The following is a 26,467-nucleotide window of genomic DNA, read 5'->3' on the forward strand; positions in this document are numbered from 1 at the left end:
CTCCTCAGGCCCTCCCCCTCAGGGATGCCTGTGTCTGCTCTCCCAAAGCCTTAGCATACATGCGCCTGCCCCTGTCTTTTCCTGCCTGCCGAGGGTGTTGACACAGCAGTGTCAGGGCATCGTGCAGCTGTCATCAGCCCCATGCCACAGATGGTACCTCAATTATGCATCCTTCCCACAGCGTCTGCCTTGGCCACACGAGCCGTCTACCTGCCTCTGAGTCTCACTTGGGGCTCCAGAGGCCAGGAGGTGAGGCAGAAGAGCTGAACTCCAGATGGACTCAGGAACCTTTAGCTCTAAGACCAATCGCAGAAGGAGTGGGCTTCCCTTGCCCCATCCTCAGCCCTATTTTTAATCACTAACCAAGGAAGGTAATGAGAAAGTACTTGAATTACAAAGATTCCCATTTATTACTCTGGCCGCCCCTCCACAAAGCATCTCTTTTCCCCTTTGGCAAGAACAGATCACTATTGACACTTTTAGAAGGCCCTGGGCCCCTCTCAATTATTGGCCTAATCTCTGCCTGCTCTGAAAGCAGAATTCTTTCCTAACTAGATTTTTTAGAAAGTTAAGAGGCCATTCTTTGCTTTATTCATTGGAATGACTTCGTGAGCTAATGTATTCTCCTGTTAGTACATTTCATGGGTTCAGCAACATCTGCAGGATATGGAAAGAGCAGAAATAAACCAGATGTTTCCAAAAGGTAGCTCCACTAAGCCTTCTTAACATAATTATTGCAATAGCGCATCCACATTTTATGGTACCTCCTCTATCTTTATACGCTGCTAACTTTTCCTGTAGAACTCCAAACCCGTGGACCTGAGTTCCTTCTAAACAGATTTGTAATCTTAAAAAAAAAAAAAAATTGACATATATCCTCCATTAAATCCAAATTTCCTTTATCAAATTTTAGAGGGGAAAAATAGATTAAGGAAATGCAGATATTTATCTCAGCCTTCAACATTTACACTCATTTGGTTAATTACCACTTAATTACACTGTCAAAGGGGAAAATTTTACCGCAGACAGACCAGTGCCCACCCTTCAGGGCCTCACTTCTTCCAAGAGGCAGACCTCTGCTCGGAGCCAACTCCTTTCTCCACGAAACATTTGTAATGATTACTTGACAAGAAGTGCAGATACAAAATTGCGCAAAGGAGAGCCATCACTCACCAGAGGCTTTCTCTGAGTTCTCAAGCTAGAGCAACACTGCCCCCCAAAGCAAGCAGCCAGCAACATCCTGTAAGCTGACACTGGGCTGCCCAAACTTCTATTTTCTGCTTCATAAGCCGAGGAGCTATTTTAAGAGTTGCTGGCCGAAAAGCATGCTCTATTACAACCAGACGAGCATTCCAACCAAGCTGGGGAGCCTCGGCTGGAAACAGAGAATATTTCCACCTATTTTAACTCAGACGCCAGGAATTCTCTATGGAGGAGATGGGGTTGGGGAGCAGGAGACACAGTAGAAAATCGGAAAACTTCAGAAGTTTGCCAAACTCGAGGGAACAAAGTATAACTAGATTAATGCATAAATCTTATTAACCGAAATGCAGCTGAATAGAGTCATTTGTCATCAGAGTTTCTCCATCTTTTAACAAATGGCAATATTTTGGGGTCTCATAGTTCTCCGCCAAGTGGAAGACCTCATTAAAGCTGTTGGAAAATAACAGTATTTGAATTAGTTTAATTATGATATGATGAACTATCAACCCAATTTTTTAAAACAATATGCAAGTAGCCTTTTTAAGCCAGAGACTCTGTTTTCCAAAACAGGAAATGAAGCATAACGCCCTTAATTTCTTCATGAGGGCAAAATCCTAGATACCCCGATGCAGTGATACAATGAGCATGAAATGAAACCAACAATCCCCACCCCAGTGACTCCCTTTGTGCATTGACTAGAAGGTCTTTTGGCTCCAAGAATGGAAACTGCATTAAGCCGGAGCCTGACCCAAATTTTCTCTTTCAAGTTCTAAGCCCTGTTTTCTATTTTCCCTTCTATCTTGGAATAGGGTCACTCTATAAAAAATGAAATTTCACATTCCTGAAAGACAATGATGATGTCATATCAGCCTGCTTGACTTTTATGTTGCTCTTTGGGGGTATTACAAGGGGAAAAAAAAATAATAATGTGGTGTTGGGAAAAGGGAATGAAAGCCAGGAAGCCTGAAAATCGAAGTTTTAAAACCAAACTGTATAATCAACAACACAATCATAAACACCTACAAGAAACAACCCCTTCCACTCCCCTGCAAGAAGCCACAATGAGACCTCCCCCACTATACTCCGACCAAAACAGAATTAAAAGGACTGATAATACCAAGTGTTTGTAAGAATGGGAAGAATTAGAATTCTCATGTATTTTAAGTGGGAACGTAAATTGGTACAACCACTTTGGAAAACAGTTTGATGGTTATCTACTAAATATATAAATCCTAAGATGGAGCAATTCTACTCCCGGGTATATATCCAACCTAAATAAGCATATATGTCTACCAAAAGGCTTGTACAAGTATGTTCATAGCAGCTTTATTCAGAATCACCCCATCCCAAAAGTCCATCATTTGTAAGATAAATTGTGAGATATTCGTTCCATAGAATGTCACATAGAAATATTTTCCAGACCAAAAAAAAAAAAAGAGTGCATACTATGTGATTTCACTTATATTTTGTTCAAAAATAGGCAAAACTAGAAGTGATAGAAGTTATCATAATAGCGGTGGAGGTAATGGCTGGACAGGGCATGAGTGAGCCCTTGGGGTGTGTTGGGATTGTTCTGTAACTTACTATGGGTGTAGTTCCACAGGTATATACATATGTAGAAGTTCATGCAGCTGGACAGTTAGTTACTATATATGAACTTTATTTATGGTATACCCCTCAAAATAAAAGCAAAAGGAAAAGCAAGACAAAGAAAAGAAAAGAAAGTAAAGAAAAAAACCCTCCCCGAGTCATCAGTTTCAAACATGTCTCATGTAATGTCACTTCCTACATCAAGCCTTCCTGAGCTTCCTGCTTCTGATGACAATGACTTGCAAACTCTTCACTTGGTTTACCAAGGTCATGCATGTTCTGGGACCAGCCTACCTCGACATCTCTCACCACTTTTGCCCCACTTCCTCTTTCTGACTCCCCTCCAGCCACACTGATATTTTTCTTCTCAAAAACACCAAGCTCTTTTCTGACCTAGGTCCTTGGCATTTACTCTTCATTCTGAGTGGAACATTCTTCTCCCAGAACCCATCCCCAAGACTGCCGCCAACTCACCATTCCAATCTCAACGCAAATGCCATCTCCTCTGCTTGACGGCCCTAGTAGCATTCTCCTCTCACCATCCCTCTCTACCCTACTGCCCTACTTATCCTCTTCAGTTTTATATATTGCACTGATTCTCTAAAACTATTCTGTTTGCTTACTTATTGTTTATTTCTCTGTCCTCCACAAAAATGTATGCTCTTTGAGACAGTGGTCAAGGTCACTCTCTTAAGGTCACTGCTATATCTCCAAGTGTCTAGGATGGAGCCTGGCATCCAGCGGACGCTCAATGACTATTTACTTAGTGATGCATAAATGACTCAATAAATGTATAAATCACTGCCCTCGAGAGTTAATGGGCGTGGTAAAATTAATAAGGAGTAGTAGGACTCAGTCAAAAGAGCACTGGATCAAAAGTTTGAAAACTGAGAAGTCTGCAGTAGATGATCACCTGCTTTAACATCTTTACTATTCATCTATCTATATTTAGTTGGGAGACTGGATAGACAGACATGAGAAGGACATAAACAACCCAAAACAGCAAAAAGCCCAAATAGAGACCTCAGAGAGAAAGCCACCAGGTCAGGCTGGTGTGGTCAGGGGGCCCTGCAAAAGCTGTGAGATTTTCACTGGGCCTGGAAAGCTGGTTGGAAGCAATGGAAGTAGATTGAGAGGAACAGAAGGTCCTAAATAGTAAACTTGGGTCAGCAAATATGCAGAGGTGAAAAAACCCAAGGCATCACCAAGGGCTGGAGCAGATGAATGTCACTCAAGAAGAGGGTTGGTATTGAAGAGTGGGTCCCCACCAGTGTCCAAATTTCTTCCTCCTCATTTTTGAACACACCCAGCTCTTAGAAGAGGGATTAGCAATTACCAGTGAACCAACCATCTCCCAAAGAGAAGCAGCCTGACTTATATAATGGGTTAGATGAACACTGACCTCCCTTGAAACTGCAGCCTGAAAGGTGATATGAATCAAATATCAGAAATTTGCTTTATTGCCTCTGGAAAGATAGAAATTTAAATGTATTCCCTGTGTGGAAGTGAGAGGTTTGTATACAGAACCACCAACCTGTGGAAATACATTCTTTTATTCATTTGCCCTAATATTTTGGCTGTACTATAGAGCTAATATTATTGTTTATTTTTGAGAGTTAAAATGCTATCTCATTACCTTCAACTGCTATCATCAAGCCAGTCATAAAGTTTTTAAAAATATAATTAATTCTCAAACTATAAACTTTCCAAATAAATACTTTGATAGAATAGGAATCATTTGATTAAACTGAGCATGTTGTCTAGGAATTGTGAAGTGTGTGTGTGTGTGTGTGTGTGTGTGTGTGTGTGTGTGTTACAAAGCCAGAATATGATGAATAACACACTTGCCCAATAATTTATAGGTTAAAAGAAGTATTTAGAACCTAAATAAGTTCAAACTACTGGAAGTGGGATGCAAGCAGAGATGAAAAGGAAGATCATTGATGCCAACTATTCCTTGTTTGAAAAGAGTTTGGAGTTTGATCTGGAAAAAAGAAAGAAAGAAGACTTGATTCTAGTGTTATTTTTTCAGAACTGATTAATTTCTTCTTACTGCACAGCTGGAAACACATGGAAATAAGTAAGGGTTTCACTGCAGAAGGCTCAGTTGGAAGTAATTTGCCATTGAGCTAGTAAATTGGGAATTTCAGACTTCCAGTCCTCAAGTTGGGGCCCAAGATTGGCAATGGCCACCTTTTGGTTACAGAACCAAACCAAAGAATTCCAGTGGATCATTTCTCTGAGGATTCTCTCCTTGACTCCATAAGACTGGCAAAGTTGAGGCTGCTTTCCATAGGACCAATCTATTGGGTTAATCTTTGGCGCCTCCGGAGTCTGGTAGAGATTTCAGAATACTCTCAATGGGTAGGGCTACTGCCATTTACACCTATACATCCTGATAATGCTCAAGGAAGTTGCAACTATCACAGCTCACAGGTGACCACCACAGTACTAGGAAAAACACTAGTATATTCTTATTTAAAGAAGAAGCTCAAGGAAAGAGAAGGGGTAAAGAAATTACTTTTCATTTATATGAAGAGGTAGAAAAACCTCAAACAAACCTCAGACAGATCTGGGTTAAATCCCAGATCCACTACTTACTCGATTCTCCCTTTCAAATTCTGCTTTCACCATTTGTCTCAGGCTGTGCCTACATGCTTAGCAATGAAACACTGCTATTCCTAACTTTTACTTAAAGTGATTGTTATGTGCATGTAATGTATGACATCAATTTTCCAATCTTAATCAATAGCTCTGCGATGATGATAAATTGATCTATCTGAAGGTTGCCATTTAAAGGTTTTGCACTACCATTCAATCATTCTGAGCTGTCCAACTCCAGAACTACAGCTACCTATTCAAAGCCAGTTCTCTTTCAGGGTTTTTTGTTTTACTACTAAGCCATCATAGTGTAGCTATCGTTCCCTGAAAACTCTGTGTAAATTCCCAACTCCAGGTCTTTGCCCAGGTCACTCACCCTCACACAATGCTCTCTCCTTCCCTGTGAAAGCAATCTCCTCTGAGTCTGCATTCTTTGATCCATCCTCTTTCTCTTCCGTTGGACTTGTTGGTGTCATTTAGGTCCTAGCACATGTTTCTTTTATTGTCAGTTATCTTTGTCCTTAATGGCAGAGACTATGGCTTTATGCTTTTTGATATTTTCATGACTGATGAGATACACCATTCATAACAGGTGTTCAACATATTAATGGCAGCACTGAAAACAAACAAAAAAAATTTGGGACTCAGACAGATCTGGGTCATATCCCAGATCCACTACTTACTAGATTCTCCCTTTCCCTGGCCTCCATATTCAATCATCAAGGCTTTCTCTTCTTCCAAAATGTATATCTAATCTAATTACTTCTCTTGTTACTGCCATTGTCTCTATTCATACCACCATCACCTCTTCCCTCAACCACAGAAATAGGCTCGTGACTAGCCTCCTTGTTTCTATTCTTGCCCCTTACCTTCCATTCTTCATACTATAACAAAATTGCCTTGTTGTTTAAAGGAAACCATACATCCTACTCCCTCGCTGAAACTCTTCAACATTTTCCCACTGTGCTTAGAATCAAGCCCAAATCCCTGACCTTGACCACGGCTTCAAGACCCTGCGTGATCTGACCTCTGCCCCAGCATCATCTCACACCTCTCTATCCCTCTCTCACTATATTTCAGTCACACTGGCCCTTGGACAGTTTCAAGAAATGGCTGAGTTCTTACCCACCTTCAGGGCCTTTGCCTGGAAGTTAACTCAACCTGGAATCCTCTTCCTTGATTCTCAACTGGCTGGCTTCTCATCTCCCCGATCTCAGGACGAATGTCCCCTTGTCATTTCAAAACCTTCTTGATCACTCTAACTCATTCCTTATACCTTGTTATCCTCTATTATAGCATCCTATTTATTTCCTGTATGGCACCTACAACCGTCTATAATTCTCCTGTTTATTTGTGTACTTGTCTGTTAACTGCCAACTCACTGAAATGTACAATCCATGAAATCAGGGATCTTTTCTGTTATCCATAGTATCTGTAACCACTAGAATAGTGCCTAATACATAATAGATGCTAAATAAACAGTTTTTCACCCTTATAAACAGTAAATGTTAATTTATGAATGGATTCACAATGCATATACTTCCATTTCTCCTCTCCTGGCCTTTGTCGTATGTTTTACTGGTAGGTATGTTATACGGTATACGGTGTTATACTGTATTATTTTTAAAACAGTCCATTGTCTTTTAAAGAGATTTAGCTAATAAGAAAAAAGAACCTTACATATTTACCTATGTAGCTAATGTTTCTAATGTTTTTCATTATCTTGTATAGATCTATATTCCTGCCTGATATCATCTCTCTGCTTAAATGATTTTCTTTAACATTTCTTGTAATACAGTTCTCCTGATGATGCATTTTTTCCAGTTTTTGTATTTCTGAAAAAGTCTTTATTTTATCTTCATTTTGAAAGCTATTGTCACTGGTTATGCAATTTTTGCTTTTGTTATTTTACAATTTTAAAGACATTGCTCCACTGTCTTCTCTCTTCCATTGTGTCTAATGAGAAATAAGCCATCATCTTGATCTTTGTTCCTCTGTGTGTCTTTTTTTCTGTTTTTAAGATCTTATCTATTGCTAGCTTTGAGCAATTTGATTACAATATGTTTGGTGTGGTTTTCTTTATGTTTCTTATGATTGGAGTTCATTTAATTTCTTGGATCTGTGAATTCACAGCATTCATCAAATTTGGAAACATTTTAGCCATTATTTCTTCAAGGTTTTTTTTTTTTTTGGCTGCGTTGGGTCTTCATTGCTGCGTGCAGGCTTCCTCTAGTTGCAGCGAGCAGGGGGCTACTCTTGGTTGCGGTGCGCGTGCTTCTCATTGCGGTGGCTTCTCTTGCTGCGGAGCATGGGCTCTAGGCACGTGGGCTCAGTAGTTGTGGTTCGAGGGCTCTGGAGCGCAGGCTCAGTAGTTGTGCTGCACAGGCTTAGCTGCTCCGCGGCATGTGGGATCTTCTCAGACAAGTGCTTGAACCCGTGTCCCCTGAATTGGCAGGTGGATTCTTAACCACTGCTCCACCAGGGAAGTCCCACTTCAAGTATTTTTATGTCTCATTCCTCTTCCCTTTCAAGACCTCCAATAATATGCATGCTAGGCTGATTGCAGTTGTCCCAGAGTTCACTGATGCTCTTTTCATTTTTTCTTGAGCTTTATTTCTCTGTGTTTCCTTTGGGATAGTTTCTATTGCTATGTCTTCAAGTTCACTAATTTTTTCTTTTGTAATATCTAATGTGCTGTTAATCCCATCAAATGTGTTTTTATCTCAGGCATTATATTGTGGTTTTCATCTTTAAAAGTTTGATTTAGGGTTTTTTTTTTTTTACATCTTCCATGTCTCCAGTTAACTTGTTCAATCTTTTTTCTAGCTTCTTGAACATATGAAATATAGTTATAATAACTGTCTTTAATGTCCTGTCTGCTAATTCTACTACTATTGTCAGCTCTAGGTTGATTTTGATTAATTGATTTTCAACCCAGATCGGTTATATATTCCTGTTTCTTTGCATGCCTGGTAATTTTTAATTGGATGCTAAGCATTGTGAATTTTATTTTGTTGGATGTTGGATATTCTTGAATTCCCATAAATATTTTTGAACTTTGTCCTGAGATATTAAGTTATTTGGAAAATTTGGTCTATGGTTGACTTGCTTTTCAGCTTTGCTAGGTAGCCTTAGGTCTAGGGCTATTTGTTTCTCATTACTCTAGCAAAAACCTTCTAAAATTCTACCCAATGACCAAAGAATTGTGAAGTTTTCCAATTTGACTGGTGGAAACAATCACTATTCTTTGCCTTGTATGAATGTCAGGTCCTGTTCTCTCTAATACTTCTGAGTGATTCTTTCTTCTTCCAGGGTAATTTCTTCATTCACATGTCCTGATTAGTACTCAATTGAATATTCATTCAGGGAGTCCTCTCTCCTTGAGCCACAGCCTGTAAACTTTCTCAAGACTATAAGCTGTAGCAATTGTAGGGCTCAATTAAGTTTCTCTCATCTCTCAGGGATCTCTGTCCTTTGATGCCTGATGTCCAATGTGTTGATTTTTAATTATTTCAGAGGGAGACCATATCCAGTCTATGTTACTCTATCTTGACTGGAAACGGAAGTCCCAGAGTACATGTGAACATTGCCTAATCCTCTCCCTCATAGAGATACTCTCTGGGGAACAGGTCTAAAGTATGATAAAATGGTAACAACAAGTAAAGCATGAAAAAAAATCAGAGAAAGAAGAAAGTACAGTGAAATGCCACACCACAGTTATGCTGGAGTTGGATAGTAGAGAAAAGAGAAGGAAATCGCCTTTACTGATTACTACCTTATTTGGAGTATATGAAACAGGCCATGCTATATGAAATTCTCTTCTCTTTTGGTGGGGAGGAAAAAAACCAAGGTAGAGTTAGTAAGGAAAAAGAAAGCCATTCTTCCAACCCATCCCTCCCTCTCACACCACACACACACACACACACACACACACACACACACACACACACAGCCTCTTATCTCATTAAGCGATGTGACCCTCCTCACAAAGGAGGGTCATCAGCAAATACAGTGGCTTGTGAACACATCACGGGATGTGCTCATTATACCACAAAGACAGAGTAGGGACCAAGCAATCACAGGGCAACATAGAAAATTGTTTTATAAGCCGACTTTTACAAATTGATTTCAAAACTGGGGAGCAATTACCATTAAGCAAAATAATTTGCTGCCCCGAAGAGGGTAGGGCAAGGCAGTAGGTCCAAATATAACCTAAACCATCATTAGAGAAATCCAGTTATTTAGTCAATTTTACTTATTTACAGGACTAAAGATTAATGAGTTCAGATACTCACTCAGACAGTAATTAGGTTTCAAAAACATACTATAACACAATCAATCATGGCTCTTGAACATAATGGCATTAGGGCAGGGCTCTCTTTCAGCTCCAGTTATTAGCAAGTGATTGGTGAACACTGGGTGAAGCTGAGAGGTTACCCCAGGGCCCTGCAATAAAATGAAAGAAGACCCTTAAATAAGAAGAAAGTATATCTTTGATCCTTTGTCCTTCGCTTGGATATTCTGAAATATTGTGCTCAGGATGTGAGGTTTCATAACAGAACTTCAAGGATTGGTGGCATTTAAAAATACAGTTGGTGTTTCACTTGAAATATATCTTTACTTGATAATCTAGCTATTTACAGTCTTTTGAACCTAATCTTTAGGGGTATTAACATTTTCAGATTTTTTAAAAATTTACTTTCTCATGACTTTATGAGTAAAGATAACTCGAGAGTTTTATAAATATACTGGGACCTCATGGCACCAAAGAAAAAGCCAAAAAGATAAAAAAACAAAGAGCTTTAAATGAGGGAGAATTTTTTATTGTCTGCTTCTACTTAGCAAAGAACAGCTTTGCCTTTCATGAGACAGAGAAATTAGATAAAGGTACAAGTCCTACACTCATGGAATCTAGGATGGAGAATAGACAGGAGAGAAAAGAAAGAGCAGTAATCATTTGGAATAATTTTAGATTTACGGAGAAGTTGCAAAGATAATAGAGAGTTCCTATATACCTTTCACCTAGCTTCTCCCAGTGTTAACATCTTACATGACCATGATATACTTGCCAAAACTAAGAAATCAACATTCGTACATTACTATTAACTAAACTCCACACTTCATTTGGATTTCACCAGTTTCTCCAATACTGTCCTTTTTTCCGTTCCAGAATTCAATCCAGGATACCATTGTGTATTTAGTCACACCTCCACAATCTTCTGGTTGGTGACACCCACTCAGTCTTTCCTTGTTTCCCATGACCTTGACCATTTTGAGGAATATGTATGTTGCAGAACATTCCTCAGTTTGTCTCATGTTTTCTCATGACCAGACTGGGGTTGTGGATTTTTGGAAAGAATACCACAGAGTTCAAGTACCCTTCTCATTGCATCATATAAGAGGCTCTGCGGACATCAACATGATTTATTACTGCTGATATACACCTTGCTCACTCTGTGAAGATGGGATCTGCCAGGTTTCTCCTCTGTAAAGTTACTATTTTTTCCTTCCCATACTCTATTCTTTGGAAGCATGTCATTACATCCAACATCCACTTGAGAAGGAGGGGAATTAAGCTTTATCTCCTAGAGAGCGGGTATCTACTTACAGTATTTGGATTTCTTCTTTACAGAAGATTTGTGCATTCTCTCCCACTTATTTATTTATTCAATCTCTTTCCTCACTTATTTTAAATAAACATGTCCTCCTAGCTGCTTCTCTCTATATATTGGATTTTATGTCAAAGTATAACAAGCACATTAGTTCATGCTGTATTGCAAAGACTCACCAGACCTCTTTGGAAGACACATGCTTGTCCTTCAAGAAGCCACTGTGCAGTTTATTAAATTCATAATTTTATTCTTCAAATGCTTTTCTTGATTTTTTGAATGTAACGTTTATTTTTCTGTGGTTGTTTGTGCAGACTCCATGCATTTCCTTTTAGAATGTTAGGTCTATCTCTGAGGCAGTTAATTTTTTACACAGGTTATGGAATTAATGTAAGACTGTGTAAACTTCTGCTATGTCTCCACAAGTTTCTAAGAACAGCTGAAAAAGAAAAAATATAACATTAGGATCATTCAATTCAGCAGTTGTTTTGTTTCCATAACAGCAAACAAAGGATTTGACTGACTTTCTCTAAACTAATCGTGTTTCTCTGTTTCAATTTGGATCCACAATTCTTTTTACCTTGTGAATGCCCTCCGAAAAAAAATGAAGAACTGACTTCTTTTCCTTTACATAGCTTCCTCTCCACTTAACTTTTCCCCAAGGGGAAAAATCCCTTTAAACCTTTAAATTTAGTCCTGAAATAGACAACCTCAGAAGAGCATAGGGATTTGCATTTTATGTTTGGTTTATCTGAGTCCCAATCAATTGGTTTCCTGAGTGAGCCACACCAAATTCCTGGTGCCCTATGCCAGGCTCCTGTGAGTTACAAGTCCAACCCTGGTTTCTTACCAGCTTTTCCAGGGGAGAGCAACATGAGACCCATGGGTCTTCCTGCATTCCAGCTCCAAGAAAAAGTTCTGTCAACAAGGCATTGATTTCAAATATGGGTAAAGGCACCCCCTTGGTGTGTCATCCTGCAGGAATATTACCAATGCTAACATGTGCTGTAAGCCAGCCTTTCCCTCATTCTGTCAACAATAAGAGCTTAAAGGAGGAACAGGAAAGGGTGCCTCCCTGTAGGATGCCCATCCAGTCCTTGGCCCCCAACTAGATCCGCTGAATATAAAGAGGATGCAGACCCCTTTATTCTCATCCCTGCCGACTGATGCTCCTCCTGTCAAGAACCCCTTCCCTCTTCCCTTCTCAACCTCATTCATCTTTCAAGGCCAAAAATACTGGATCTCCTTTCAAAGTCTTCCATAGCTCATGGATTTCTATTCTTCAGAAGTTCTGAAGTGTTCAAACATATGCCCTTTTTATGATATACTATCTCGCCTTTGCTCTTTCAAATGTGTTTCTTTTCAATCCAATCCAGCTTGTAAGCAATTTGAGGCTTAGGAAAAAAAAAAAAAAACAACTCTTCATGTTTTATCAGTTCTTTCTGCTAGAATGTAAACACCATGAAGAATCTTAAGATGTGTTTACTGCTGCGTTGGTTGCACTTTCCAAAGGACCTAGAAGATAATACGAGCTCCATAAATATTTTTGCAGGAGAAAAAAAAAAAAAGAAAGAATCTTCACGGTGCCTAGTGTATCTCCTGGACCCTATAGCCTATTGATTGTCTGATTATCTCATGCCTATTCTCAAGAGGCTTAAGATCTAGAGTAGCAATAAGAGGACCATCTCATACATTTCCAGTAACCGGTAACTGAAAATATTTTATTTTATGTTTATAGAGCCATTGAAAGCCCTCGCTCTCTCAAAACGCTTTCTTTTTTTTCACATCTTTATTGGGGTATAATTGCTTTACAATGGTGTGTTAGTTTCTGCTTTATAACAAAGTGAATCAGATATACATATACATATGTTCCCATATCTCTTCCCTCTTGCGTCTCCCTCCCTCCCACCCTCCCTATCCCACCCCTCCAGGCGGTCACAAAGCACTGAGCTGATCTCCCTGTGCTATGCGGCTGCTTCCCACTAGCTATCTACCTTACGTTTGGTAGTGTATATATGTCCATGCCTCTCTCTCGCTTTGTCACAGCTCACCCTTCCCCCTCCCCATATCCTCAAGTCTGTTCTCTAGTAGGCCTGTGTCTTTATTCCTGTCTCAAAATGCTTTTCTATCTCATTCTCTGAGCAGTTCTGTGATATAGGTTTAGTGACTGATTTCTTAGCATTCTACCCTGGGAGAATAAATTGAACGGCCCTCAATATTTTTGATCCATTGGCACTGACAACACCAAGCATTAGCCACAAAAGGGCTGGTTGAATAAGGAAGGTTAATTTCTGTATCTTTTCTTTTTTATTCTCGAAATGTGAAATCATAACAACAACAAAATCAGGAGTCTTTCTCAAGTGAATTTTTGGTTTAAAACACAAACATTTTCTCTACATAAATTTTGTGTCTCTTACCACACACCTTGACTTGTTACCTGTCGGTAAGCAAGTTTTTGTTGAGCATACTTTGTTTGCTGGGTTTTTTTGTTGGAGCCTTGTTCAAGCCTTCACATCTCCAGATGGTCCAAGCATGGTCATTTTGTGAGCATTCAAAATTCTTCATATATTTAAATACGTTTATATATTTATTCTTTTAACGTGACAAAATGATTTTAAAGTGTAATGAAACTTCAAAGATGTGTATTATATATTGCTACAGATACACATGGTTTCTTCTCAAAATGTGTTTCCCTCAGTTAAAAAATGATTACAAAATCTCTCACTCAACCCTTCTATGCAAGTGGAATTTCTGTGGATAAAGAAAACCAAAAAATTTTTTTAATAGTTTATATAAGATTTGATCTGGTTAAAAGTTACATTAAAATTTAGACTCTCAAAGGTAATTTGGTGACAGTTAATTAACCTGTTAGGGTTTTGGCTGTGTGTTTGTACATATATATTTATAAAAATATATACCCATAAATGCTTTACGGCATTTCCTTATTCAAGATTGTGGTTTATCACTTGACTTTCTTGTTTGTCCTTTCTCATTTCTATTTTTAGCTTTCCTTTTTATCCCCCTTACCTCTCTTGTTCCCTTATCCCCCAACCTTACCCCACTCCTATATTCCTGGGATCTAGGACTTGTACCTTTACTGATTTACCTAAACCGCCACTTTAAATACATGTGTATTACATGGGGAGGATCTCCCAACCCTATCCCATCACCACAAACTTATCAGAACAGCCAGCTGAATCTGGGAAGACCAGAGTCAGAGTATGAATATTTCAATGGATAATAGTGGTCAGGTCACCAGGATCAACCTCCTTCCAAAGTTAAGAGGACCAGCTGGCAGGCATGACAGGGGCAGAGGTACAGATCCCTGAACGGAGGCAGAAACTTAACTACGAATCTTCCATGCTCTCATGGTTCTATCTGGGTAGTCCCTGATTCAAAATTCCTCCCTGCTCCCCTTTCCATGTACAAAAAACTCAGATTCCATGGCCAACTATGTTTCCCTTTTTTGTGAAAAAGATTAACCCCTCCACCACCCCGGTGGATGCAAAGCCCGTTGACAAAGACAAATTAGTCGGGTGAGAATCCCAGCATTTGGATTTCTCTCTGCTGAGGCCATTGGAAAGCCTTTCCAGACACAGCACTGACCCTTGGGCTGAAACTTATGGTCAGTCCTTCAGGTCATCTATTTGGTGACAACTAAGCCTGGGGCGGGGGGTAGGGGGAGCAGAGGAAGGAGTGTGAGGAGGCGAAGGCCGAACTTTCATCTTCAAGGCGTAAGAGATGCACTTCAGGCCGCCAAATCCAAATCCACAACCTAACTGAGGCTGTGTCCTGGTTTGAGCTATTACTCAATATTCTATGCTTTCATATTTTAAGAAAAGTTTATTATGACAAGTCAATGACAGCACTTTTAGTAAGTCAATAAATCACAGAAGTATCATATCACAGAGATGACAGCTATGTAAAGCATCGCAAGGAACCTGATATTATTTCAACAAAATAGCAACTAAAGCCTCTTGGCACTTACTGTAATTTGAAGTCAAGGTTTAAAAATATATTATTATTAATATTACTGAATGGGAAATTTTCTTGGATGGGGTACTGAGAAACAAAACAACTCATCGCAAAGTTTTGTGTGAGAGGGAATAAATTATTAAGTGGGGAAGGTTTCCAAAATGCTGCTTCTCATATTGATGTCCTGGTTATATTTTATAATTTGCTAATATTGGGGTGGGGGAGGGGAGAAACCCAAACCAGATGAAAAACAGGATAAAAAGATTGTCGAGAGTTTTCCTTCACGGCCTCTTTCCAAGCATATGGAAAAAAGAGATGTTAATTTTTTAATAAGGTTTGGATCACGGCAGAGTAGAGACTGGGGGCTGACCCAACCCTGTTTTGTTACTTTCAGAGTGGAAACTTCGAAGCAGCTGTCAGAGCTGGGGTGACAGATGTTAGCATGAAGGGTGCAAAGGCAACAACTTACTTCTCCTTCCAAACTGTGAACATTATCCTGTGCCAACATTTTTTCTGTTCTTTGAGAGGAGAGGGCAGTGGAATGGCAGGATTAAGAAAGAATAATAAACCCTGATATTTGGATAGGACTTTCCCATTTCCAAAATTCTTTCATGTATTTTATTTCATTAGTTCCTCAAATCAACTCTCTATAGGAAGCAGTTTGGGCTCGGCCCTAATTCTTTTCACAGAAGGCATAGGGAAATTAAGTAACTTTCCCCAAACTACATAACTGCCCATGGAAAAGGGACAATGCCCAGTCTCCCCACCATCAATTCACTGCTTTTCCCACTGTGCATGTTTATCTTATTTTCCATCTGGTTTGTGTTTCTCTCCCTCCCTTACCCCGATATTAGTAAACAATGAACCATAACCAGAACATCAATAAGAGAAGCCGCATTTGCAACCCCTTCCCTACTTAATACTTCATTCCCTCTTACATTCAACTTTATGACAAGTTGTTTGTTTCCAAGCCTATGCTGGTCTCAGGTCACTATTTCTTTTAACCTCCGTTAACCTGGTAACACTGGGATTCAGTGATGCGGTGGCCATGGTGCCATGAATGCCTAGAGGGAGGGGTGGCCCCTCACATTCCTCCCCAATCCCGGCCTCAGGGTTGGCTCTTTCGCTCCAGTTTTGACCACAGAGGAGGGTGTTTCACATCAGGGAGGGCGTGGTGTCCAGAATGACATCCCGGCAAAGGAGGGCCTGCCTGCCCTTGGCTCCTGGGAGGTACTAAGAAAGTTTTCAGGGAGAGCCCAAGTTCATCTAACAGCCATCAAATTCAGGGAAGCCGCTGGTTTCCCCAACTTTGAAGCAGAGATGCAGAAGGAGGTATAAACGGAACGAGATTTAGCCTATCGGTACACGCTTAGACAAAAACCCCCAATAATCAAAGTAAAGTAAGTCAAGCTGCTGTTCGCCCAAGTTATTCCTCCCTCAAGTTGCTTTTTGTGGCTTCTTTTCCCCTCCACAACTACTCTAGAAAATCATTTTGTGAACACATATAAATCTATTTTAAACACACATCAGTCCAGAGCTGTCATCATCCCAGCCCCTGGAGGTGCTGGCCCTTGAAGCACGGCATTCTCTGTTCTCTAGAGTGTGCCTCCTAAAAACAGTCAGAGTATCCTTTGCTTGATTCCATTTTGTGGACCAGGCTTGGGGAACAACCTGAAATAATTCGGCATATAACTGTCAACAGCCCTGCCAGCCAAATCCGTGTCTGAACAGAAATAAACCCAAATTGGCAGAGAGGTGGGAAGCATAGTGATGTGATTTCATCACAGCTCATCCTCCCAAGAGATCTATAAAGCAGCAGCTCTATCTAGGTGAGGACTAAAGAACCCAGAGAGAAAGAGGCAGTAGGAAGAAGGGACAGAACACCAACAAGCACAAGGGGTTAAAAAATAAATGAATCCCAGTAGTCAGTCTGAGGCCAGCACTGAAGCCACCAAGGGACTGGGTCTAGGACACGACGATTCTGGTGCTAGCACCACCCCTGTGCACCAGGATCCATTTTCCTTGTCTGTTTCTCTTTTTGCAGATCCGTGAAATGAAAATGATAACATCGATGTCATAGCTTGTTGATTTCATATGATGGGAGGGCAGGACATAGCACAGCAGATATGAGAAAATGCTTTGAAGCCACCTGGTGAGTTTTTGCTTCTACTTCTTAATAGCTCTGTGACTTTGGTTAAGTCTCATCAGCTCTCTCAGGCTCAGACTTCTCAAAAGTGGCTAATAATGCCATATTCGTGGGAACGGGGAACAGATTAAATAAGATAATGAACATACAACTACTTAGCAGAATGCCTAGCTTAGAGTCAGTGCTCGATAAATGGTTAAAAATACAAGCGCACTCACATACATCCTACATTTGGTCTGAGATCCCAAATAAGATTGCATATGGAGGAGCTTGGAATAATAGAAAATATTCTATTATTTTATAATTTACCATAAAAATTAATGTATGCTATTCTTATTAATATTTACCCTTTAAAAGTCCAGGCACTTTTTTTTTTTTTTTGCGGTACGCGGGCCTCTCACTGTTGTGGCCTCTCCCGTTGCGGAGCGCAGGCTCCGGACGCGCAGGCTCAGCGGCCATGGCTCACGGGCCCAGCCGCTCCGCGGCATGTGGGATCCTACCGGACCGGGGCGCGAACCCGTGTTCCCTGCATCGGCAGGCGGACTCCCAACCACTGCGCCACCAGGGAAGCCCTCCAGGCACTTTTTTAAGTGTCTTAGTCTTTGAGGATGTCCAATAGTTTTAACGTTATTTGATCAGAGCCGGCGGTATATTTTAACAATCGGCCCCGATCTCCTACAGTAGTATTAAATAGTCACACCCTCAACATGGCCTCCTGGTCAACAAAATTCTTTCCCACCCCTTGACTTTGGGTTTTGTCATGTGACTTGCCTTGGCTTCTTGGAGTTTTCTAGAACAACTGGAAATTGGCTTGCTAAGCAGGCTTGCTCTCTTTATGTATGGCCATAAGAAGAGCTTCCTGGAGCTGCAGGTCCCAGGATGACAGGAGACACATGAAGCAGACCTGAACCCAGATACAAATTAAGCCACACCCAGCCGAGCCTGGACCAGCCAACCAACACACGTGTAGGCAAGAAGTATTTTTTGTGTGCCACCAGGTTTTGCGGTATTTTTTTATGGATGGTATTGAGGCGACAGCTGACTAATAAAAACAGCTCATCTTTAGAGGTAAGAAGGGAGATTGCTAGCCCTTCAAGGTGTGTTGGCCCCATCTGAAACTTCTGTGCTGAGTGGCAGGAACAGAAGCCACTGGAGAAACAGGGTCCTCCGACCCCTTCCTGGCTGAGGGGGTGGGGAAAGCTCGGTTATTTTCTAATGATTCTCCCACAACACTCGACCCATCTTCACCAGTCTGCTCTGTGGATCTTGTCTCCACCTTAGTCAAAAAGTATAATATCATGGAATCTGAAGAATCAAGGGCTCTGCAAAGCAAACTAAGGCTTCTTAAAAGTAGCTTAGATACCGTAAAATCTTTAAAAATTGTGAAGCACTATGTTGTACACCTGAAACTTATATAATATTGTAAATCAACTAAATCTCAATTTTTTAAAAAAGTAGCTGGGATAGAGTGATAAGAGGGACTGAGAAAATGCAAAAGGCAAAATTGTGAGGATGACAGAATCTGTTTTCAGGTCTCACTCCTACATTTCAGGAACCTAGGATGTCTCCAGATTAGCCAGATCTGCCCAGAAAAGAGTCCAGTATCACGTGTTTAAACCTTGGTTTAAATGTAAATCTGTATTACTCCTCCTAGGGCTATTTTGATACCATCCTATATTTAATTGTGGAATAAAGTGTTTTTCTTGTAAAAAAAAATATCAGGAACTACGATAAGGATGGGAACGTTGTTTACTGGTTTTCCTAGGGAAGGAAAGGGAAAATTTCCCCCAAATCCCTGACAGTGTGCTACATATAGTCACCTTTGAGAACATGATCCAAGAATTAACAGTAAGAACATAGCATCGCATAGTACCCAAGGTATACTTTAAAGGTTAATAAATGATTCAGCATCATATTTCAAAGATGAACATTTTGAGGGTGTGTAACTGACACACAGAAAAAAGTGGAAGGGATGGCCATCAAATAAATTTTAAAGTCCCTGTCTTCTAGAACACTCTCTAAGATGTTAGGACAGGTAAATCTATCATCTCTGTATCATATGTTGGGAATTCCAGAAGACTTCAGAGAGTAGAGCTTTCAAAGGAGCGGTGATTCGAAATCTACCAGGCAAGGCTGTTAAATCTAACATCGTAAGTGCAAATCTACTTAACCAGTACTCGGCTCTTCCTTTCAATTGCTTCCTAGGGCCATGTCCTATCACTCTCAAGGCATCACTGGGAGCCAGAGAGAATGAAAAGCACTGCTCTTAAGACATATAAACTGAAAAATAGACATCAACAGTTAAGTCATTTACCCCACGGTGACCTAGGCGTGGAGCCCAGAGAATAACCCATGTCTGCTGATTTCTTTCCACAAGCAATGGATGCTCTAATGACTACATAGGAAATCACAACTCAGGAAACCTCTCAGTCAACAGTAATCAAGTCAAGACCTAATAACCAGGTATGGACCACAGCCTTGGAGAAATTAGTTCTACCAAACTGTGTGAACATGGACTGGATCAAAGTGATGATATGGCCAGCGTTGTTCCTATCCTCAGAAAGTCTTTGGAATGAAGAACGAATCAATGAATGAGTCAATCACTTCAATCAGCCAATTAATTACAGAAGTTATCTCCATAATATACACCACACCAAAGTATATTTAGTGCCGATTTTTAATTCCAAAGCTGTTCTATAACATCTCTGGAGAAGGATCAGGTCCTAAGGGACCCCATGCAGCTGCCACAACTGCTTACAATGCCCTGGCTTTGCACATGAGTGGCTGAGTTTGAGGCAATGTTACAGTATTACCACTGTGAGCACTGTAGAAAGTAGCCCTGCATCCACTCACACAAGACCCCAGAAACAGAATCCACTTAAATGAAATACGCCTTTTTGTTTTAATATGAGCTTTGATTCATAAGTTAGAGTGAAAAAGAGCTTAAAGCCTATATTTATACTAGGATAACTCCTCTAGCCCATGAATGAGGAAAACAAACTAGGTCAACCACTCAAAATTGCCTTCCTTAAAAAAGCAGCACAGGCAGAGGTGGGCGTCAGGCTAGAAAAGTTGTGACACTATAATGCTGTTGAAAAGTCAAGTCTCTGTGAGTAGAAGAAATATTCTAGAAGTAGAAAGTGAATTTTCATGAAAATATGCACTCCGTAGGGATTTTAACGTCTTGGACTTCCCAAGCTGTGCTGGGGAAGTGAAAACTTGTGAGGAGCAAAACATTGGGGAATTTTTATTTGCAGCCATAAGTTAGGCCATATGGTTGGAGAGTGATTTCTTATACGATGGGTAGGCACTTGAAATAACGTGGCTCTTCATTGCAAGAAGAAAGAAGAGACAGGTGGGCTGGATTTCTGTGTCACACTGCGCCTGCGGCAGAGGCAGCAGCAAGTCATCTCAACTCAGAAGAGTCGTAGGTGGCTGAAAAATTATGGCAAGAGTGACAGTGGGATAAAGCAATAGGGTGCAAGGGAGAAGAAAAAAAATGGAAAAGCAATGTAAGTGATTACCGGCCAATAGGCAGTACCTGGTAATAAATAAATAGGCAGGGCATGCAAGGGAGAGGGAGGAGATGAGGGGAGAGGAAGCTGGGGTCCGGAAGATCATTCAAAGGCAAAGAAGGGGCATTTAGGCAAGATATAAAATACAGGTGGAGGAGGTCCTTGACTATTACAGAGGAAAATCAAGGCAGTGAAAAAAATGATAAGACGAGCAAAGGTGCAGAATGAACGCAAGATAAATTATAAAAGAGGTTGAAACAAACAAGACATTTTTAAGTACGTAAGGAACAAGGGGTCAGGGAAATGGCAAGGGAAATTTACTGCCAGAAGAGGCAAAAAAAAAAAAAAATCAAATGAATTCTCTGCCTGAGTGTTCATAGAGAACGGGGCAGATGCCAGAAACGGGCATAAATTTCCAGAAGAAAGAAGAAGAAATAGTTAAGGAAATCAAGATCAATAGTAGAACCAGCCACCAGGAAATTGCCATGGTCCCAAGCCCCAAAAAACTCCAGGGACAGAAATGGCCTCTAGCCCAGGGCCTGAAGGGAATGGTGGAAGAGAGCTCTGGAAACTTCTCACAGGGCTTTTGCAAAACTAGAAAGGGAATGGCAAGTGCAGTCCGGCGGAGGCGACTTGATAGCAACTGGGGGTGACCCACGATCCATTCTTGGGTGACCATGTGATGAGGCCTAGATGCAGATTGGGAGGTGACACCCAACTCTTTCATGACTGGCATTTTCCCTTTGAAAAGCAGTTGTCAGTAAGTTCTGGTGTCAGTAATAAAATGGCTGGTATTTGGACACTCTCCTAAGGCCAGCTGTTGTCACCCCAGCTTTTAGCTATGGCACCAACAAACTGTTGACTAAGTGATCACAGTGCCTTTTGACCCTTGAGCTCCGGGAAGTCTTCTCTGACGTGCTTCCAGGGAGAAAGATCACCAAAGAAAAGCAAGAGGAAAAAGCAAGGAGTCCCCAGGGAATTCGACTACGGCTGAGGTTGTGTACTGACCTCACTTCTCATTCACATCACATTTTCTATCCCAACTCTCTTCATGTCTCGCTCTTAAATTTCTTTCTTTAATTCACTCTATTGAAAACATCTTTGCAAGCTGCTTTAAACGCTTTTTGAAAATAGCTGAGAATATAACAAGGCTCAAAGAAAGAAGAGGAGGAAAGAGACAAAATGGGGGCGGAGAGCGATGAGGGGGAAATTGTGAGGTCAATTCTCAGGAGAGACGATGCAGGGAAGAAAAAAAGCATTTTTCTGAATGGGGAAGAAAAATGGGTTGGAAGCAAGAAAAAGATCTAAGAATTCAAGAAATTAGGTAACAAGGTGGGGCTGAAAGACAGAAGAGTATACTAAACTGTAAGGAATGAAGAAACGGTTTGAAGTATAGGGCTAAGTAGGAAACATTCAGGGGAAGGAAGAAAAAGAAATATGATGGGAAGATGGCCTCTGATGGTTCAGAAGGAAAATTTGGAAGCATAAAACTAGAGAAAAAGAAGTCAATCATTAGAAGATTTACACTTGGCTTTGAAGAGAGTCCTAGGAGACAAGTCACTAAGCTGGTGAGAGGGAAAATGAGGTAGGCACGAAACGAAAACAGCGAGCAAGGAGGAAGACAGAAATTAGGGATAATCGATTAGGGATAATCACAAGAACTATATGCATCCCTGAAGGTGGGTGTCCTGTAATGAACTTTGGCCACAGCATTGAGTCTGTAAATAGCAAAAGCTGCTCTCTGGGAAGACACACACACACACACACACACACACACACACACACACACACACACACCGTAAGCACATATGCATGCACAACCCACATAATGTGCACACACACACACACACACACACATTTCCATCAAAATAAACCAATTTTGGCTCGCTTTCAGAAATAAAGATGGGTAATCTGAGAAAGATGCTAGTGGGAGACACAGATTATTCTAATATTCTAGTTATTTGATTCCATAAAATTTAACATCCACAGTTATAAATTGTACACAGGCATGATTATAATTCTATATACAAATAAATGATAATGGCTTTATTTACTAACTTGATCAAAAATACTTAGCTTAGACTAAGAGCTCACCAATAAGGAAAATAGTTCATAAATCCTAAGAAGTCAATTATTTGATTTCATAAAATTTCAAGGTGAAGAATGATGGGGTCACTTAGGTCATTTCCCCATTAAAATATGCTCAGTTCCATTATATATGTCAGAATGGTATGCAGAGCTTTTATGTTGATTAAGTCAAATAATAGCCAGACAGTTATGTTTTTCCCCTCTTCTCCATGGGGTCCTGTTCTTTGCACACTGCTCAGTCAGAAATGTCTGTACCTACTGCTTTCTTTTCTAAACTTCAATGTGAAGTAAAGACCAGGAGGTTTTCACTCCTATTTTGTAATTAGGCAACTGGAGTCCACGAATAAGGAACCATGTGAAATTCGAACAAGAAAAGGGTTGCCCCATAACCTAATGAAAAAGGCATCTGTTTACTCTAGCTGATGAAAACAAATTGAGTCTGGAAACAAGGTCCCTAAGATGTCTTCCTTGCCCTCTACTCTTATCCACGCCCCAGGCCACACAAAAGAACACAGGATACTGGCTGAAGATGGGTAACCCATGGCAACATGTAGCCATAGATGCTTGTTTGCTTTTTGGACAGTGGAATTTAAAAATTTTTTATTCACAAGCCAACATTCCAAATCTCTCGGTGAAGACGACCTACACTTTGTGAAAAATCAGAACTTCTGACAACACTGTTCCCTCCGGTCAACTGTATAGGGCTGGCCACTTGAGACTGGATATGGGTCTCCAATTCATCCCAGTCCCCTCGCAGGCACACACCCATTTTGTTTGCCCATGTGGCCCCTTGTAGTTCCTTGAGTTTTTGACGTCTGAAGAAAGCATAAAGACCCCCAAACACATCACTCAGTCTTCCAAAATGAGGGTCAGCATTCTGATCTGCTTCTCTGCGAAGGCAGAGAGCAGAAGACAGGTCAAAACAACCCAGCCATGCCTAGCGCTCCATATATATTTACAAACAACAGTAGAGCGACAGAACTAGATGACAGGGCTTAATTGGCCCCTGTCTCACTCTAAATTACAGAATAAAGTAGACTTCTGGTTTTTGACATTCCTTGACAAATGAGATTCAGAATTACATTATCCTTTTTTATAACTTAACTACTTATGTTCTTCCCGTATTTTATTGTTATTTTTCTTCATTGTAGTATCTTAAACCTGATGTTGATAATCTTGCTAATAATTATAACTGTATTATGGAATATTTACTAATGTCTTCTTTCAAATACTCAATATATATTTTACTATGACTTTACTGAGGATTAAATGGATAAACTAATTTGTTACGATGTTGGCATTTTTCAACATTTACCTTGAAAAATAACACTGGGTCTTTTGAATGTAATGACCTGAAATTTCTAGTTTGATGATTTATTTTAATTATTATCAAGTAGAAAGATGATAAACAAGTCTGAAACTCCTTACTTTATTAGGAAGTCTCATTCTGTACCCACAGGGAAAACAACAGATGAAGCATCTGGGCCCTGACCCATGGTAACTTCACTGCCAGCAAGGCAAGCACTGGTTAGAAAAGGTCATACTTTGGAGTCTCGGGATCTATAAGCCAAAAATAGCACAAGGCACTGAGAAATGGCTAGTCTTTTAACTCACAAAGGTGAGATACTGAATTCAGTGTAACCACATGCTTCTCATATAGTACAGATTCTTTTACTCAGAATTAAACACATATTCTTATGCTAGAACGAGATTTTATAAAAAAAAAAAAAAAAAAAAAGGCTGCAAACCAGAATGGGTCATAACTCCCTTACAAATACAACTTTTCTATCCTACGCTCACCACAAACACACATATCCCAAACTGGGCTGTAGATGAGACAGGCAACGTGATTTACAGGGCTTGGCGCAAAATGAAAATGCCAGACTCCATGTTAAAAAATCATTAAGAATTCAAGATGGTGAATGCAGAGCATTAACTCAAGGGAGGATCCCCTCTGAGCTCAGTGCCTTATACAATTGCCCAAGTCACCTGCCCCTGACACAAGCCCTGGTTGCAAGGAAGAAGTTTTGAAAGTTTTGAAAAAAAGAGTAATTCTTCCTTTCAAAGATATAAAACCATTTAGCCTTTCCTTCTGGATCCTCGGATCCAGGCTTAGGGAAGACAGCATCCATATTTGGGAACAGAGCATGGGGCTACAAAAGAGAATCAACCAACAGTTGGTGAACCTACATGGACCCGTCATCATTGCCCAAACTCTGTTGTTTACATTAGGATTCACTCTTGTCGTTGTACATGCTATGTATCCACCATTATAATACCATACAGAGTAGTTTCACTGCCCTAAAGAACTACTGTGCTCTACCTAGTCACTCCTCCCTGCCCCCCAACCCTTGTCAACCGCTGATCTTTTTACCATCTCCATAGTTTTACCTTTTCCAGAATATCATACAGTTGGAATCATATAGTATGTGGCCTTTCTGGATTGGCTTCTTTTACTTAGTAATACACATTTTAGGTTTCTCCATGTCTCTTCATGAGTTGATAGCTCATTTCTTTTTAGTGCTGAGTAAATTTCCATGTTTGGATATACCACAGGTTAATTATCCATTCACCCACTGAGGGACATCTTCTTTGCTTCCAAATTTTGGCAATTCTGAATGGAGCTGCTATAAACATCAAAAAAAAAAAAAAAAAAAAAAAAGAGAGAGAGAGAGAGAGAATCAACCATCCCCCTCCCCAGGTAACTTTCCAGGTGTTGCCTCCACCCTCTCTATCCAAAGGGACACTTTCACTCCCTCCCCAGACCAGGGAAGATTTGCTCAGGCATGAAGACTTTGGACACCCATAGTGGGCAGTGGAATAAGTAACTAAGACTGAATTTCAGTAGGACTGCCTGCACCTTTTTAACCTCAGGGCAGAGTTAAGTCCTTTGAGGGAGTTTGAATTAAAAATGTCAAGTTCCTTTCTTTGAGAAGGAGGAAGTCCACTAAAAGGAGGAAGACAGGGGCAATGAATTCCCCTTTAAAAAAAGTGTGGAATAGCTCTTCTAGAAGGGCTCTCAGCACAGCAAAGCAAAAGAAAGCAGACTCCAAAGTGTCAGCAGGGCAGGGAGGACACATTAGCTTAGACCCTGAAGGACGCTGCCTTGGTAACAACCAAAACCGTGTGAGAAATTATAAGAATAAATCCTCGGGCATTTGGTGGGCATAATTTGGGAAATCAGGCTTTGGCCTAAACAACTGTGGCATCAGCTGTTGGCAGGGACGTGGAAGGGTAGGTGCCACTTCCCAGTTGTGTCAAAACTGTGTGTTTCCGTAGAACATTCTAGTTATTCTTTGGGCTTACTCTGTCACTTTTTAGCTCTGAGAAAATTGTACAACAGGATTTCAGGTGCAGTCAGGTGTCTTGGTGTTGCTGTTTGGGGGTTTGGAGTTGGCAGTGGCCTGGGAATCAAGATGGCTGGACTCTGGTATCGGTGGGCTATGTGACCCTGGGGCAAGGCCCAGCACCTTCAAACACAGCTTCTCAGCTTCATCAGCCAGGAACATTAGGGAACTTCACAAGATCAGGAGGTTGGCTCCCCTTAAGGGCACTTGGGTGAGGGGGTGAGAGGTGTAGGGTCAGGTCTGGGCTGCACCTCACCCCAGTTCCAACCAGAGCAGTTCCCTTATTTTCTGTTCATTTTATTCCCCCACTAGGGCACAGAGGTGACATGTAGGACATCCCCACCATGTCCAGTTTGGGTCCCACCAGCAATGACGCCAGTTGCCAGGGTCCCA

General features: G+C 40.7%; 1 long non-coding RNA gene across 1 annotated transcript in view; it reads right to left on the reverse strand.

Annotated features, from left to right (window-relative positions):
• Positions 1 to 25,390, reverse strand: part of LOC113633589 (uncharacterized) — a 51,519-nt gene extending 26,129 nt beyond the window's left edge. Inside the window, exons 1-2 of the long non-coding RNA XR_003438260.1 lie at positions 25,119 to 25,390; positions 11,183 to 11,442 (exon numbers count right to left, since the gene is read on the reverse strand). This is a non-coding gene — a long non-coding RNA (uncharacterized LOC113633589). The remainder of the gene's footprint in view (positions 1 to 11,182; positions 11,443 to 25,118) is intronic.
• Positions 25,391 to 26,467: the final 1,077 nt, after the last annotated feature.

Source organism: Aethalodelphis obliquidens, unplaced genomic scaffold, assembly GCF_003676395.1.
Source record: "Aethalodelphis obliquidens isolate GAN/ISIS:26980383/991018 unplaced genomic scaffold, ASM367639v1 scaffold40, whole genome shotgun sequence".
Classification (NCBI taxonomy): domain Eukaryota; kingdom Metazoa; phylum Chordata; class Mammalia; order Artiodactyla; family Delphinidae; genus Aethalodelphis; species Aethalodelphis obliquidens.